Source organism: Rhamphochromis sp. 'chilingali' (genome assembly GCF_963969265.1).
Source record: "Rhamphochromis sp. 'chilingali' genome assembly, chromosome: 11".
In the NCBI taxonomy this organism is placed as follows: Eukaryota; Metazoa; Chordata; class Actinopteri; order Cichliformes; family Cichlidae; genus Rhamphochromis; species Rhamphochromis sp. 'chilingali'.
Window position 1 is genome coordinate 26,337,108 of NC_137938.1, and position 16,252 is coordinate 26,353,359.

The following is a 16,252-nucleotide window of genomic DNA, read 5'->3' on the forward strand; positions in this document are numbered from 1 at the left end:
CACCTTCTACTGCCTGTCTTCCTGTCTGTCCTGCTTGTGTCACCCCCTCCTATACACACACACGCACACACGGACACGCACACTTCTCTCTCTTGTCTTTCAACCTCAAAGAGGAAGAGAGTGTTTGCATGCATAAGAGTCTATGAGGATTTCCTGTCCTTTCCTCCTTGTCCCTTCTCTCTATCTCGGCTCCTCCCACTTCTAATTTCTCTGCTGACAACGCCTCTCCTAACTCAATGTCCCAAAAACATAATATTTTAGCTTCATCAAAAGCAAAGAATGCACGGAATCCAATAACTACGGTAGTCTCAAAAGGCATAGAGCTCGAGTCTTTTAACGGTTCACTCTGCAGCAATTTGACATCCATTCACATGAGATTTTATATCAGTCAGTCACAGGGAGGCCTTGTGTTGTGCCACCACAATTAAAATCTGCCCTATCAAAATGCCTCGCATACCAAAATTAGCTGTCATGATTGTGCTGCAGGACGGAACACATTGAGTTTGCATTGAATAGACATAGAACATGCCAAATGTGAGGAGACAGCAAATCCATACAGTGAAAAGTGAGCTAAGAATCCCCAGCTCTACTTATATTAATTAACTCAGTCAATGGGGATGTGATAGGTCAGTTATTCATCCTCTTCCAGCGCCTCCCCACTCTGTCACATATACCTCCCAGGTGTCAGAGGCTCAGACGCTCCAGCTGCTGAGCAGATATCATTGGGAGGGAAAAAAACATGGATGAATGGGCTGGTCTGAGATCAGTGGCTGGAGGTTACTAGCATGTTTCAGTGTTTCTCTATGTGCTTTTGCCCTTTTGGATTTTAGAGGTGACATGGAGAAATGCAGCAGACACCGTATACATGTACATGCACCAGCAATATTTACGCACACACACACACCAGTGGTCACATCAATATTGCTGTGACCCTCAGGGGACTCAGAGTACTGGCGAAGCTTTTATCTGCAGAGTGTGTGAGTGTCCTTGCTCCTGACATGGCCATCCGTACAAAGCTGATGTACATTAAAGACAAAAGCTATGCGCACAAGCAAATACACTCATAAACTGGTGTTGCAGCATGGCGTTATGTCCAATGTGAGCCGAAAATCCGGGCAAAAAAGTTGAGAAGCACTGGTGTCTGCTGGAAGCCTTAACAAGCTGTGATGGAAGGCTGAGATCAAAAGTGGACACCAGAGGGCGATAAAGAGGTCCGTGTGTCGTTGTCTGAATTTATTGTATGGACTCCGTGTGTGTGCGTGGCTGTGGCCATAGCCGTGTTGTGCAACTGATGCTCATTCAGTAGTTTTGGCCCTTCCAAATATTTTTGGAAAGATCTTTCTGTTTGTGTGTTTTCGCGGGAATTAGAGCCAATTTGCATTTTTCTAATTGCTGATTAGGACAGAAACTAATAATATTTTGCTTCACGGCTGATTTTTTAATCAATCAACAAGCCTTTGAAAGCTTCTGAAAACACTGAAACGTACTCACCGTGTTTTTGTAGAGTCCAACGTGTGGCTTTCAGCTTCTTTCCCATGCTTCCATCTCCAACCCCTTCCCTTGATACCCTTGTCATAGGCTTTGGCTCTCTGCACTCAAGTGAGTTTCATTGGTTTACCTAATTGATTATTAACTTGCTTATTGAGGATCAATTAAATAATTAAAGTTTGTTAAGGGCAGAGTTGATTCAGTCGCACAAGAGCTGGGGCATTCTTTCCGCTGCGCTGCGTGCTTGTGCGGGTGTGTGGTTTTCATTTATGCAGACACTTGATGGAAGTCACGAGTTGAAGGAAGACGATTTGTTTCACTGTAGTGTGGATTTTGCTACAGGGACAGCAAACAAATAACAGTTTGCTTAAGCCAGACTGACAGGTGGGGCTCGACCTTTAGTGAATGTCGTTTAAGGTTTCCTTTATATTCATTGAAAACAAAGAAAATATTGCTTTGGCTAGGTAGCATTTTATTTAGCACATAGGAAATCACAGTGATACCTCTAGTCTCAGACTTCAATCCGACTTCAGCTGTAGGTGGAAGGTTTTTGTGTCATAGAAAACACTGTCAGGCACATCAGTCCCCAGTCGCATTGGCACTGGAAACGCACTGAAGTGGCCACTTTCATTGCTTGTTTGGGGAATTGGTGCCCAATTCAATGTGAGTAACTTTTAGGGTCAGGTCAACAGGGTGGTGAGTACTGTGACTCTTCAAAGCCGGCGGGGGGAGACGCGATGGAGGGGCTCCTCTTGTGGCAGCAAAGAGAGCCCTGAATAAGAGAGAGGGAGAAAGAAAAACACACCCAGTCACAAACACACACAATTACACTACACACATACACACACACACACTCTCTCACACACAGAGACCTCATATATGAGACACGGGAGCGGAAACGGGTCGAATCCTACTTCAAATTCTCTTTCCTCTCGGCTTGTCGACCGGGGAAAACAAACCGACCCGAGGCACAGCGAATAGGGATTTACTAATTAACTGCTTACACACACACACACACACACACACACACACACACACACACACACACACACACACACACACACACACACACACACACACACACACAGGGAGAAAGAGAAGAGAGAGAGAAGAGAGAGAGAAAGATACACACCTTCTCTCCTCCCTCCTCCCCCCTCCCTCTGCTCTCCTTCCCGGGTTCAGGCTGGTAGTAGTGCTGCCTCTCCGGTCTCTGGCTCGGTGCGCCGTCAGAGTGAATGCGTGTGGATAGACTGGTCGCCGGTGAGAAAACAATTTACTAAAAAAAAAAATCATACTAGAGGTATGTTTTCCTCTTTGTGCATTTTATTTATTGCGTGTAATATTTATAGACATTGAATTTGATATTTTTATTGTTTGTTTTGGGGGTTTTTCCCCTCGAGGAAAAAAGTTGGGGTTCTAGTGAGTTAGTAAGTGTTTTTAAAAAAGCATTTCACGATACGTCTGCGCTGGGCGATATTATTCTTCACGGCTGTCATTTTTGCTATAAATAAGATGTTTATGTTTTCCTGTATGGCATTCTCTCCGCAGTGTAATCTTGTAACAAAAAAGTTGGACTGCACGTAATTCACACAGGCTCTTTTAGCCACCATTACTGGGATTTTGTGTTGTTGTTGTTTTTTGTTTTTAAATATTTGTCTTTTTTGAAATATTGCAAACGTTTAAGTGCTCTTTGCATCCTTTGCAAGTAGACACTCACACAAACACACCAGAAAGGTGGTTAAATAGTCCACTTCTTCAGTGCATGTGTGAAGCCTCGCCTGTTCGGGCGCACTTGGATGCGTTCAGCTGTCTGCGTTGGCCCGGATTAGCCTTTAAATGTCTCTATTTGTTAAGGCGTCCAGATCTCACCTCCACACCGCCTTATCAATCAGTCAATTAAACAGCCACTCACACGCGGCGAGCTGCACAAGTCCTCAGCCGGTGTATCTCTCTCTCTCTCTGTCTCTCTCTCGCTCTGCTCCATTTGTTTGTGTGTGTGCGAGTGGCCTCATGCAATTTATAAATATTGTATAATAAAGTGTGCCTGTGTGACGTTTGGATCTTGTTTTTTGTGGGGGGGTTTCATTGTGCGAGTGCGTCTTGTTGCCTGCATGCTTGTGCCATGTCCTCAACTTTGGGACGTGCACGTGTTGCACGTGGTCATATTTTGATTTGGTTTTAGTTTATTTCATTATTTGACTTTTTGTTTTCTTTAATTTCTCGTCTTTAAGTTAGAGTCAGCTTTCACGGTTATCGACAGTACAGCTACCAACGTTTAGGTTGTTCGAGTTTATTCCAAGTTTTGGCCCAACACACACACACACACACACACACACACACACACACACACACACACACACACACACACACACACACACACACACACACACACACACAAGAGAAAATAAATAAATAAATCAACAACCAAGCAGCAAAGAAGTGGTTTGCTCTCTGTGACCATCCTTCAGTGTGCTCACCACAGAAAAATATTGAAGTTTACTCCAGCAGGAATGAAGCCGGCGATATGTGTGTGTGTGTGTGTGTGCGCGCGCGCGCGCGCGCGCGCACGCGCGTGTATCTGCCTGTATATGTGTTTTCAGACTCACATGGGAGTTTGTTTCAGAAGTGGGCGCATCGATACATTTCGGAGTCTAGCTTAAAAATATATATATTTGGAATAATCTTTATTTGATTTCGCTGGTCTCTCCCTCATATGGTGTTTTCTTTTTAGGTGTTTGCCCCTTTGCAACTTTGATGCATATTTATGCGCGCCGTGGGTGTACTCCATCAATTATTTGTGCCAGTATAATTCTAGATAAACAGTGTTTGTAAATCAATACATGCATGTAACTATTGCAGATTAAGAGATCGATCAATGGATCCACCGTAACCCCAACCAGTGCTGTTTTTTCCTTCCTCTCTCTCTTTTTTCGAGTCAGTTACAACTCACATCTAACTTTTCACATCTGTCTAAAAAGAAGTTTTAATGCGTGTGAAAGTGCTTGTTTGTGTCTGTGAAAAACATTTTTGACATTTGAGGAAACTTTAGTTTTCTATTTTATAATAACCAGAAATTACTTAAATATGCCCAGATTGTGCGTAATAATGTTAATAATAATAATAATAATAATAATAATAATAATAATAATAATAATAATAATAATAATAATGTCTTGTTCTTATAATTAATTTTGTTTTTGTATTTATTTTTCGTCACCCTCGTGGCCTCCGTCAGTTTTCCCCTCTCTGTGTTTCCTGTGTGTGAACTTTCAGACCAACGTGTTGAACCTCGGTAATTGGATAATATTCCTGCTTTTTGCGCCGCTCCTTGCCAGTCGCCTCATCCGTCTCACTGCTGTCAATACAATAACATAATAATGTTGGAAATGTTTCCGACATTAAATGCCATTCGGGGAAATTTCTCTCCACGTCACTCACCCTCCCCTCCTTAATCGTTCACCTCTGCACGGCTTGAACTTGTTAACGTGTCCAATTTATTATAATACCAGCACTTTAACGCAAATGTTTATTTAAACACACGGTTCACACAGTAATTAAGAATATGTCTCCGTTCCTTCCTGCCTAATAATAATAATAATAATAATAATAATAATAATAATAATAATAATAATAATAATAACTAGTGTATTTTCGTTTTAAAATAATGGACATTTTCGATTATTATTATTATTATTATTATTATTATTATTATTATTATTATTATTATTATTATTATTACATCAAATAACATGCCTTGCCTAAATGCCTAAAACTTCAAATTTCTCTTTCCGATTATCTTACTTCGTTGTTAGGACAATTGTTTATTAATTTAATTTGCTCGGATTCATATTTTAGTTTTTCTTTTATGTCTACAGAAAAAAATACATTTACTCTTGCTCTTTTTTCTGCAATTCATTTGTATTTTACCTGCCGTCACTTCTAAAAGGTAAATATAAATATCGTTTCTTCCTTTTATGTCCGTGTTTTTATTCGTTTCTCGCTTTGTTATTATTATATTTTATTATTATTACGTTAGTTTTTTTTAAGCCGTCCCAGCTTTTTAATGTCAGTTACATCAAATCAAACTTACTTTTCAGGCTTATGATCATAATTATTTGATAAGGAATTTGGATATTGGATGCGCCCTCGCTTCCTCATTTTCTCCTTTGTTTTTCGCCTTTTTCCTTTACTCGTTTCTGAAATAGACTATTGACTTCATTTTATTCATCAAGACAATCCACCTATGGGGTCTCGCACCTCTCCTCATCTCCATCTCGTCTAGAGGAGAAACTTCTGACAGGTGCGAGAAGCGGGTTTGATTTTTAAAAAATGCTCTCATCCTTAATGTGTTGTCATCTGGAAAGCAATTTCGTATGATCAAAGTGCGGCTAGTTAGTGCGGTCAATATTCTTTCCAGCAAGCATCTCATATATCGATAACAAGACAGCAAAGCCTCTCGCCGAACTGCATTCAGGCCCTGTATGTGCCGATAATCCCGGGTACATCCTGTGCGTAAAATGCGTTATAGCCTCATATACATTTCAGGAAGCTTTAATATAAATATAGGAAAGAATATACCTCATTTATAAGGATTTTATAGGAATACTGCAGAGAGAAAAACTCGAGGAAATGCTGTCTAGTGCGATAAGGTCATCCACAAATGGGTGGCAAATACGCACGAAGTCATTATGTGAGTATTATAAGCTCTAACTAGCTCTTCCTCTCTCTTGCTGTCACGGTTACTGTATGACAGTAAGGAGTAAATAAGGTGATTGATCTGTGGTCTATGAAGCAGCAGTGGTCCTGCGGGAAAACATCAGAACACAAGCCAAAGGATCGACTCCAGTCAGCTGGGCCAAAGCGCCACCTCCCCTGTTTCCTGTTACTTCATTTATTTTCATTAATTATTTGAATTGAGGGCAACCCCGCGTACGTACTTGTCCTTTTAACGGAGGATCTTCCAGTCGTACTAATATATATATATAATTTTTTTTTCAGTGACGCCTTCGTGCGACAGCGACACTTTCCTCCTTGTTTCCTCCTTTCCGGTCGGATCAAGCGAAGCAGCGAAGAAACTTCAAGTCCAGTCCGTGAGACCGTGATCGGGCTTCGGCCTCAGGTGCATCTCTGAGGCGGAGCGACGCGGAGGTCCAGGTGGGTGAATTCAACCCCCCCCCCCCCCCCCTCCTTTTTTATTTCTTTCTAATTTTTTTTAACCGTGTGTCTTTAGTGTTTATTTTCTTCCATTGCTTCTCTTCTGCGGTTGCATTTTCTAATTACAGTCGAACCTTTTTCTATAATAATTAAAATAGTTTAAAATGTTTTTAAGGTAATCTGAGGTCACTTAAGTCAAGATGCTTTCCAGTGGGTGGAGTCATTTGTTGCTGATTTAAAAAAAAGAAAAGAAAACGGAACTGTATTTTACAAAGAGAGTCCGTGTAGAGATGCAACGTTAAACCAACGTAACCATTCAAAGTGGTAATTTAAACTTTATAAGACAGCTTTCTGCACTCTATGAAATCTTTCAGACTCACCTATTTCTTAAAGATTCACAGAAGAACAACTTCTAAAAATTATGAAAAGAAAATAATTTTTTTAATGTGTGGAAATGCTTTTCAAAATTTCAAGATTGTCCTGTTTTTCTATTTTAAAAAACACTGCAATTAAAAAAATAAATAAATAAATCCAAACACCTCTTTTTGGATTTTGAAAATGTGTCAGTGACAAAGTGGCACAGAACTATCTACAAATAATCAAAGGTGTCCAGTCTACTATCCAGTAACCCTTGGCCATGTGCAAGATTGCTCTCCATCAAGGTAATGAATGCTTCCTTCGTTTCTTCTGCACCCGTCTAATTCTTCCCGTTTGATATTACACTCTTAAAATTTGTATTTTAGTATTTATGATTCAATATTCATTAATGTCTGCTGGAAGAGAAAATTCTACCTCTTACTCTCGTAGCCTTATAGGGGAACTGAAGGACTTCTCCATATCTTTTCCATCATCTGCAAACACTCCCTCTTTCTCCGCCCCCCAACCCCCTCCTGTCGTCTTTCCCTGCCACACCTGGTAACTACAAACTTGTACACAATAATAACAGCCAGATGTATCCATCTATCTCTCTATCTAGCCTGTCGACAGTTAGTGGAGTGGCTGAGAGACTTGCAGGCGTGAAAGGTCAGTTAATCAATGGCGCACAATTTGACAAATCCCAGTGACTCTTATCATCCTCACGGGTGTTTAGGGCCGAAAGGAGGACCACCGAGATAAATGCTTAATCCTGAGTGCTCAGTGAAAGAGAGAGAGCGAGAAAGAGAAAGGACAAGGACGGGAGCGCTCTGAAGCAGATGGGCATGCAGAGAGGTTGAACGCCAGGGTTGGTAGTGGAGGGCAGTGGACTTTGGAAGAGTTGACAAGTAGAGATAGAAATTGAAGAAAGAAAGAGATTCGGAAGTGACTCAGTGCAACAACTGGAAGGTGAAAAATGTGCCTGCTTTTGGAAATGACAGATTATACTTTTGTCTGTCGCAATCAAAGGACATGTGCAACTTTGTGGCTCTCAGATCACAGAACATTGCCTCAGGCTGGACAGGCCGAACACATGCCTTCTGGTCTGACAAAGAAATCCTGGTTCACTCTCGGTTATGGCTCTGCTTCTGTGTGTAAAGTTGAGAAAAACCTGAGGAAAACAAAGGTGTATGAGTGGTTGAATTCTCCTGTGGCATGTTAGCCCGCCTGCAGCAGTGTGCAACCAAGAGGAAAATGAGCTTTTGTCCACAAGGCTGGCCTCTTTTTTCCTTCAGTTTTTTTTAAACTGCAGGGGTTTTGGAAGAGGGAACAATTTCTCTGTCCTTATACCCTTAACAAACATCACCTCAGTAGGACATGTCGTCACTTGTTTTCTATACTGAACTGCTAGGACCTTGTTATTTCCTGTTTTTATATTGGCATACATCACATTTAGTTAAAGAATCCAAATAGCATTACTGTCACCAAAAGTGATGGCTTGAATCTGAGGGCATGAATGGAATTTCCTTGCCGTGTGTGTTTTATCTTTTTTTCACATGGGTGCAAGAGAACTGGAGCTCTTTGAGCAATCACACAGACAGACCCTCATGTCCTTTATCTCCATCTCAATACAAGTTCAATGTAATTCAATTGAGATTAGTTGAACTGGCATGACAGCAGATCCGTAGTATTGCCAAAGCACTTAGGAGGCAATGACAGAACCACATCGATGTGGACTAACACATACACAACGCTGCACGACCAGCCAACCTTGTAGTGAGACTAAGACACACACATGCACACACAAAGTATAGGATCGAGCGAGAGAGTGACAGTCAAGTCAAAGAGGTTTTGGCAAATCTCGGGATGATGAAGTTAAAGGCTGATAGAAACTTGTCTAAAAAATGCGAAAAGAAGGAGAGAGGAATGATAAAGGGACCCGGACGATGAGTAGAGCTCATGTATGACAGAGTTCGTCCAAAAAAGATGAAAGAATGATTGACTCTCGGGGAGCACGATGGAGAGAGAAGAAGAAGGAAGGACAGGAAAAGGGGAAGAGGAGGACGTGACAAAGTGAAAGAGGTGAGCGATGCTGAGGAGAGCGAGAGAAGAGAAGGAGCGAGTGAGGAGAAAGCGCTGAAGGCGAAAAAAAGGAGAGGACAAGAGATAAAGAGAGCAAAGGGGGGGGGGGGCAAGAAAGGATAAAATGTATAAGAGTGATGTACGAGAAGAGGGGAGAGGAAGAGATTTACTAGAAGAGAGATTAAGTCAAGTTGTCCCCGGTCAGTCATTAATCCGATTTAAGAGCAATTAAGGTGAGACTGATTCCTTCCTAGAGAGAAAGAAATAGATGGAGAGGGTGAAGAGAAGGGGGGAAGAAAAGAGGAGACAGGGAGGGAGACAAGGAAGGAGTGATTGAAAGAGAAAAGTGGGAAAATAGAACAGGTGCCTGAACTCTGGATGTCAGTTAGTGGACAAATTACAAGCAATGTACTGAAAAACTAACAGGAACACTGGCAGAATACTCTAATCTGTTTATTTGACTGTCATGTAAAATTGGACAAATCTAAAACTTGCTAAAAGTCACAGGTTAGGGAGCGAGGTGAAATCAATTTTTCAAAAGGCACTCCAGAAGTTTGGTCGTGGCTTTTCGTGTATTCTCGCATTCGTTGACTAACACACATTCCCTTTTGATCAAACCATGGATTTTCCGTGACATTGGGATCATAGAAGGGTACCTCCACACTCTGTTAACAGAAACTAACATCTAAAGTCTGCGTGCTATAGCTCAGTTATCTGTGAGATTTGTTTTGTGAGAGTGGACAGGAGACGTGAAGTTGAATTTCAGGTGAAAGTGCAGCGGCTGCTTCCCTCCAGTCAACATTAGACAGCGAAGGGCAAAGAGGAGAAAGAGACAGTGTTAGAGAGAAGGAGAGTGAAAGACAAAGTGGATGACTCTCCTCTGAATGAAAATGAAAAGCACGGGAGCAATGAAGAGTTTCCCTCCTCCTCCTCTTCCTCTTCCTCCTACTGCAACAAACCCCTCCAATCCCCACTCGGTGTGCTCTGTTGTTCCAGATATGTATCAGGGGTCTCGGGGTCAGCAGAGGGGTCCCTCCACTTGCTGTAGTGTTTCTATGTCTATTGGGAGATGGTGGTCCTGATAGCTTGGCCGTCTGACACGTACACAACAGTACATAAATCAAAGGCGCACATACACACCCTCACTCCGTTTATCTCCCACTCAAACAGTGCGGTGATAGCAGCCAACTCTGCATAGAGTCAGACAGAGGGAGAGGTTGTGGTCTGTCTTGTTAAGTGGGAAAGTAATAGGTAGCTGTAAAAGGTTTACTTCTGTTGCTGCCATCTCTATTGTTCAGGCTTTTCCAGTGTTTGTGCCTCTTTTGTTTGATGTGCTTCAATAGTATATAGCACACTCAACTACGTACATAATTGCTGTTCCACATAACTGCAGGACAGCAGCATGTTATTATGAAGTCTTTTAAGGCAAAGAATGTAGCAAATTGAAAGTGAGGTTATAGATTTTGTTTGTAACATTTTAGGTATCTGAATGGAAATGGTTTTACATGATTTCATTGACTTACATCAGTCACAAATGCACGTTTTTCAAAAGAACTCGGCCATTACTGGGAAAATGCACTTATACACATCTCTTTATTTCATTTTCTGTTTTGTCCTGGCTTTTCTCCTATTAAGATTCTCTCTATATTTCTGTGGCGCATCTATTGCAGTTTCTGTGGACCAATCTGTAGACCATCGCAAGTCACAGATTGAGAGGCCATTTGGCTGCTGTTGACAGGAGACAGCAGCTATTGACAGGGCCCTGCCGGGGAGGCGTGTCTCAGGCCCCACGTCCAAAGCGTTTGTGGCATTTAATACACTGTAGCAGTGGTCCTCACAGCCCTCACCCTGCGTGCTACTGCCATAGGGATCAATATGCACTGGGTTAGAGAGAAATGGACCATCTGATGCACACTCAGAGAGGGGGATGAGAGGAAAAAAGAGTGTAAGAGATGGAATCAGCGGGGAGGGGTGGGGTAGCAAGGGATTTAAGGGAAGAGAGGCAAAAGACTTGAAAAGGGGGAAATGGTGAGACCTAAAAGTGAAGAAAAGAAGAGAGGAAATGATTAGAGGCATGGTTTAAAAAGACATGGAGGCAGAGTGTTGCCCAGCACAGAGATAGATAGCAAGGGAGAGAAAGTGGTCAGTGGTTGAAAGAGACATTCAGCTGGGAAAGAAAACAGATTGGAGGGAACGGGGATAGACACTGAAAAAGAGGAAGGCTCTAGACACCAGGGAGGATACACACAGGAAAGGAAAAAAGACATAAGGGAAGAGACGAGTGGGAGATAGGAAGGGAGAGGGGGAGTAGAAGGAAGAAAGGAGAGGGGAGAAAAACAGAGGTGGTGGTGGTGGTGGTGGTGGGGGGGGGGGGGTGCTGGGAAGGATGAGGAGGAAAGGAGGGGAGTGGGGGGGGGACTAAAATTTCCATCAGGTTTTCAATTGGGGCGGATCAATAGTGTATTAGAGCTCACCTTGACCCCATCCCTCCCCCCTCTCCCTGGCCCAGCACACAGGCCAAGCTACTCTCCCTCACAGCAGGGGACAGAGAGGGGGAGAGATTGCATTACGGCCCCCCTTTCTTGGACCAAAGTGGCAGAAAATGGCACAATAAAAGCAAGAGCGGACAGAAAGAAAGAGGAAAACTAAGTCGCGGCAGGTAGAAACAGAGAAAGTGGGAGACGAGGAGTAAGAGACCACGGAATGAGCTGGAGGAGAACCCAGCAGGTGCTGCCGTGCTTGTTCGGATGGAACTTTCTAAGAGAGGAAACTTGTTGGGCAGGGTGGTGTGTGCATGACTTGTGTGCATTTGTATCACTATAACACTCAAAAGGACAGATTGGAACTGAAATGTGTGATCCACATAAAACACAAGCATGTTTTTTGAACATGTATAGAATTTGGTTAAGTAACTGTGCTAAGTGTTGACGCAGTCACGGGGCTGCTGAACCTTGAAAGACGGAGAGTTTTGTTCATCAGTGTAAAAAAAATGCACTCATATGGACTCGAACAAGTCCGTGCATTAGTATTTTTATTTTATTAATATGCCACTAGTTTAAAAATTGTAATATTCTGCATAGAATACCTTAAATATATAACTATTGGCATTGGTTAGGCTACAAAGCCTACCAATGCTTTTAAGGTGTGGTGTACAAATCGGTGATCTGCTGCACGGTTACACACAAATGCTCAGTTAAATAAGTTGGTAGATGTGCACGAGACTGGTAGGACACCCTCCATCACTGGAGGACAGCGGGACTTGAAGCTGTTGCAGAAGGACAGAGGCAGGGGCCAGAGTGAGGGTGATGATGGGGGGAGAGGTTGAATAAAAAAATTGATCTAGGAATTTAGCATTTAGACACAGTTTGCAAAGTGATATAGAGGGGAGGCAGAGGAGCAGAGGGGACAGTGCGGGGGAGGACACTTAACTTTACAATAGGTCAGCTCTGCTGCTAAGTCTCTTACTAACTGGAATCTTGACATCCTGCCTCATATGCCGCTCTGTGCATATTCCCCAGAAAATAAACACAAAATGCGATTCCGAGATTCTTTCAATGATCCATCTTGAGCGTGTGATTTAGCTGTTTAGACAGGAGCTTGTTTGTAAAAGCACAGACCTACTAGCAGCACCATCCTCATCTCTTCTCCACATTTCCTAATGCTGTTCCTATTGTCACCCATCCACACTCCAGTGCACATACACACGCCAAGATGCCCGGCAAAACAACACGCAAATGCACACGCGCACCCTGTGTCAGGCGTACGCACACACAGTAACACACAAACTCGTCCCACTCACTGAGGGGGAGAAAAGGAAAGAAAAAAGGAGAGAAAAAAGAAATCGATCGCCGGGGATAGCGGTGCGCGTCGGAGGATCGTATCTTGTCAAAATAATATATTACCCTCATCCCCGCCTGATCGATGCGGTGGATTAGGGACGGAGGGCTCCCTCTCTCCCCTCCTCTCTCTCCCTCTCTTCCTCCTCGGTGCTTGGTGCAGTTTAATATTTACCTCCGTGAAAGAACGGCCGCGACGGCTCTCAGCCCTAATTGATTCCGACACATGGGGCTCTGTGCTCAGGCTGCGGATGAGAGAGGGAGGGCCGGCTGGAATGCAGAGGTAGAGAGGCGAAAGAAAGAAAAAGAAAAGAGGAGGGAGAGAAGGAACCTCAGGACAGCAGCATCAAAAAACAAAATAGCAGGAATATGTGAAAAGGAAGGCTAGGAAAAGAAAAGATTTCCATAAGGAAGAAAAAAGAAGCTGTGGGAAGAAATGGAAAACTGAAAAGGGTGAGATAAAGTATGGAGTTTGAAAAAATGGATGGATAAAGGTTAGGGTGGTGGAAGAGAGACGAATGAACTTAAAACCTTGGAGGAAAACCTGGGAGGTCAGAGGAAATACAGTTAGAAAGGTATAAGATGGAGACAGCTGAGCCAGAGGGTGGAGAGGAATGGCAATGTATGTGGCACAAATAGAGGAGAGAGGGATGAATGGAACGGATAGCAGATAGGAAATGAATCAGGAAGAATGAGGGAAACGGGGAGAGTAGGTGGAAATGGGACTGCACGCGAAAGTGGCTTCAGGAGAGCAGGAAGAGAAACGGGAGGGATGAGGGCAGAGGAGAGCAAATGAGAGGGGATTAAGAGAGCGACAGGAAGATGGATAGAAATGGAGGAGTGAAACATGACGGGTGGAATGTAGAGCACCAATAAAAAGGCAAGAACGGGGAGCAAAGAAATAGGGGGATGATGGAAAAAAGAGCCCGGCGCAGAGGTGACAGAATGATATCAGGTGGGATAGACAGAAAACAGGAGTGATAGCGGAGCGAGAGGCGGGAGGGTATAGAGGGACCATATTTTCCGCTGAAGGAACTGGCCTGTCATGCTGTTCCGCCAGCGCAGAGCGGCTCTATAAAATACAGGGAGCAGGCGGGTCGTGTCGGGTGACTTATGTGTATATCTAGGCTTTGTCAATATTTCTTTCTGTCTTCCTTCCTCTGTGCTCTCCCTATTGCTCCCTGACTTTCTTTTTCCAATTGTGCTTCCACTGTCTCCCCATTTCTTACTACGAGTGTGTGTTCGTCCCAGTTAAGTGCTCACTCCATCTCCAGCACTGTTTGTCCACCTTCCTGTTCTTTCTGGGAAGTGAGAGCACATACAAGAGATATAAGCTGTAGAAGTCACCTGCACCTTTTGAGCTTGCAAGCCAAACACGACTGTGGTGCAACAACTTGAGGACTTATTGAGGTTTTATTCTTCAGTCATTCTCCATTATGAGGCGATAGAGGCAGGATGATGAGGCTTGCGGTTAAATTTACATCAACAGAGCACCAACACAAATACTCTCATTGGGGTTCATATTTTAAAGTCTATCTCCAGATTAAGAACATAGAGACACACACGGCTGGTTCCCTCTCTCAAACAGAAGCCGTCTTACCTGTTAAGACGGCTTCTCTTTTGCATAAGTGCGGGGATAAATGAATTCATCTGGTTGTGTACATCTTTCTGTAAATCCACTTTTCTAGTTTGTGTTTCTCCAAGTACAGAAGCACCGGGTGGTAGGCTGATTTATTCATGTGATCCCACGTTGGGTTACACCTCCTCTTCCTCATTTGGCATGGTTTAGTATCCTGCACACAGGTCTGTGGAGACCTGGATCCATGGGGGGGCCAGGCATCCTGCAGATACACTACCCCAGTGCACAACTAGTGGACACTCACAAATTACCCTGCTCTACATTTCATGTATATTTATTAAGAAAATACATTAAAACTTCTCCGAACTGTTTCTGTCTTGCCATGTAAGTGAGAGTACTACAATGTTGCCCTCATTTTTGACTTCACCAAAGTCCTGGTGGGACTTGGCGATGAGAAAAACATTCAGTTCTATTTCTACCTACCTGTGTCGCCACAGAAAAAGTGAGGAGGGGAGGGGGAACATAGAGGACACAGAAGTTGAAATGGAATGAAACAGAACTTATTTATTTTTTAAAAATAAGCCCCAAATTTCCAATCTATCCCCATGACTTCCTCTGCCTCGGTGCTATGGTTTCTTTTTCCTTCCCCTTTCTCTCTCTCTCTCTCTCTCTCTCTGTCGCTGTGTCTGTTCTTTATTTACACCTCTCTCCTGCTCTCTGCAGTGGCTCAGGGAGCGGTAACAGAAGTGTCACTTGTCATTATTGGTCTAATTCAGTAATCCGTCATCGTGCACTCACTGTATGCAGCGCATTATACGCCAGCACAGCAGGTGTACTACGCACCGAGGTGGAGATTCGATTTGACACGCACACACAGGCGAGAGAGCCAATGGGGGCCGGAGCAGACGGGCACCGAATGTGTGTGTTTGTGTGCGTACATTTTGTTTTCTGTGTGTCGGAGAAAGTGGAAGGGGAACAGATAGAAAGATGGAGAAATTGAATTTTTGTGTGCATGTCTGTGGATATATTGTAGTTTCAATAGAAATACAGCGGTCTAAGATGTCTCTGTAGTGGGACGAGACATCAGCGACGGGACAGAGACAGCAGAACGAGTCAGAGCAGAGACTGTGAGCGGTAGCACGTGTGGGACCAGATGCGAAAGAAGATATTTGCAGTAAAGAAAAATGAACAAAATCCAACAATATATTATTACAGCGTGCTTTCCACTCATTTACAATCTGCAATTATCAAATCAAAGTTTACGTCTTCATCTGAGGGCTGAATATGTTTTATAACCCAGCCTGGAAGCAAAGCTATAACACAATCTACTGTTCAAAACACGGTATTGAGTTTCCATGATTCTGTTGTTCAACACTTTTACTTGGCTATAAAAGTTTTGCTTTATCCTCATAGCATTTTCTAAAGCAGTTCATTAGAAAGTAATATTTTTATTTCTTAAGCGAATATGATGGCTGACCAGCCAAGAAAGTCAATTCAGTCTGATTTATAAATTAGTTGTCTGACTTTTAAGTTTGGTGAAACTTATAGTTTATTATGTTTTTCCCAATTGAACTGCTTGGCTATTTAAACCACATTAATGCCAATTTTTCTCCAGTATTTTCATTTAGCTGCTACACTACACAAATAGGACCACATGCCTCTACCTACCAGTGGAGAAAGAAAAAGAATAGACACAATGACATGCAAGACAAGGAACATCCAGCTTATGTGGTCAGCGTCTTGGACTTCACCTGGACTC

General features: G+C 43.0%; 1 protein-coding gene across 1 annotated transcript in view; it reads left to right on the top strand.

Annotated features, from left to right (window-relative positions):
* The first annotated feature begins 2,709 nt into the window (after window positions 1-2,709).
* The window catches only part of erfl1 (Ets2 repressor factor like 1), a 39,019-nt gene continuing 25,476 nt past the window's right edge, over window positions 2,710-16,252 (top strand). Inside the window, exons 1-2 of the mRNA XM_080896224.1 lie at window positions 2,710-2,788; window positions 6,487-6,642. The gene's annotated coding sequence lies outside the window, so the exon portion shown is untranslated. The remainder of the gene's footprint in view (window positions 2,789-6,486; window positions 6,643-16,252) is intronic.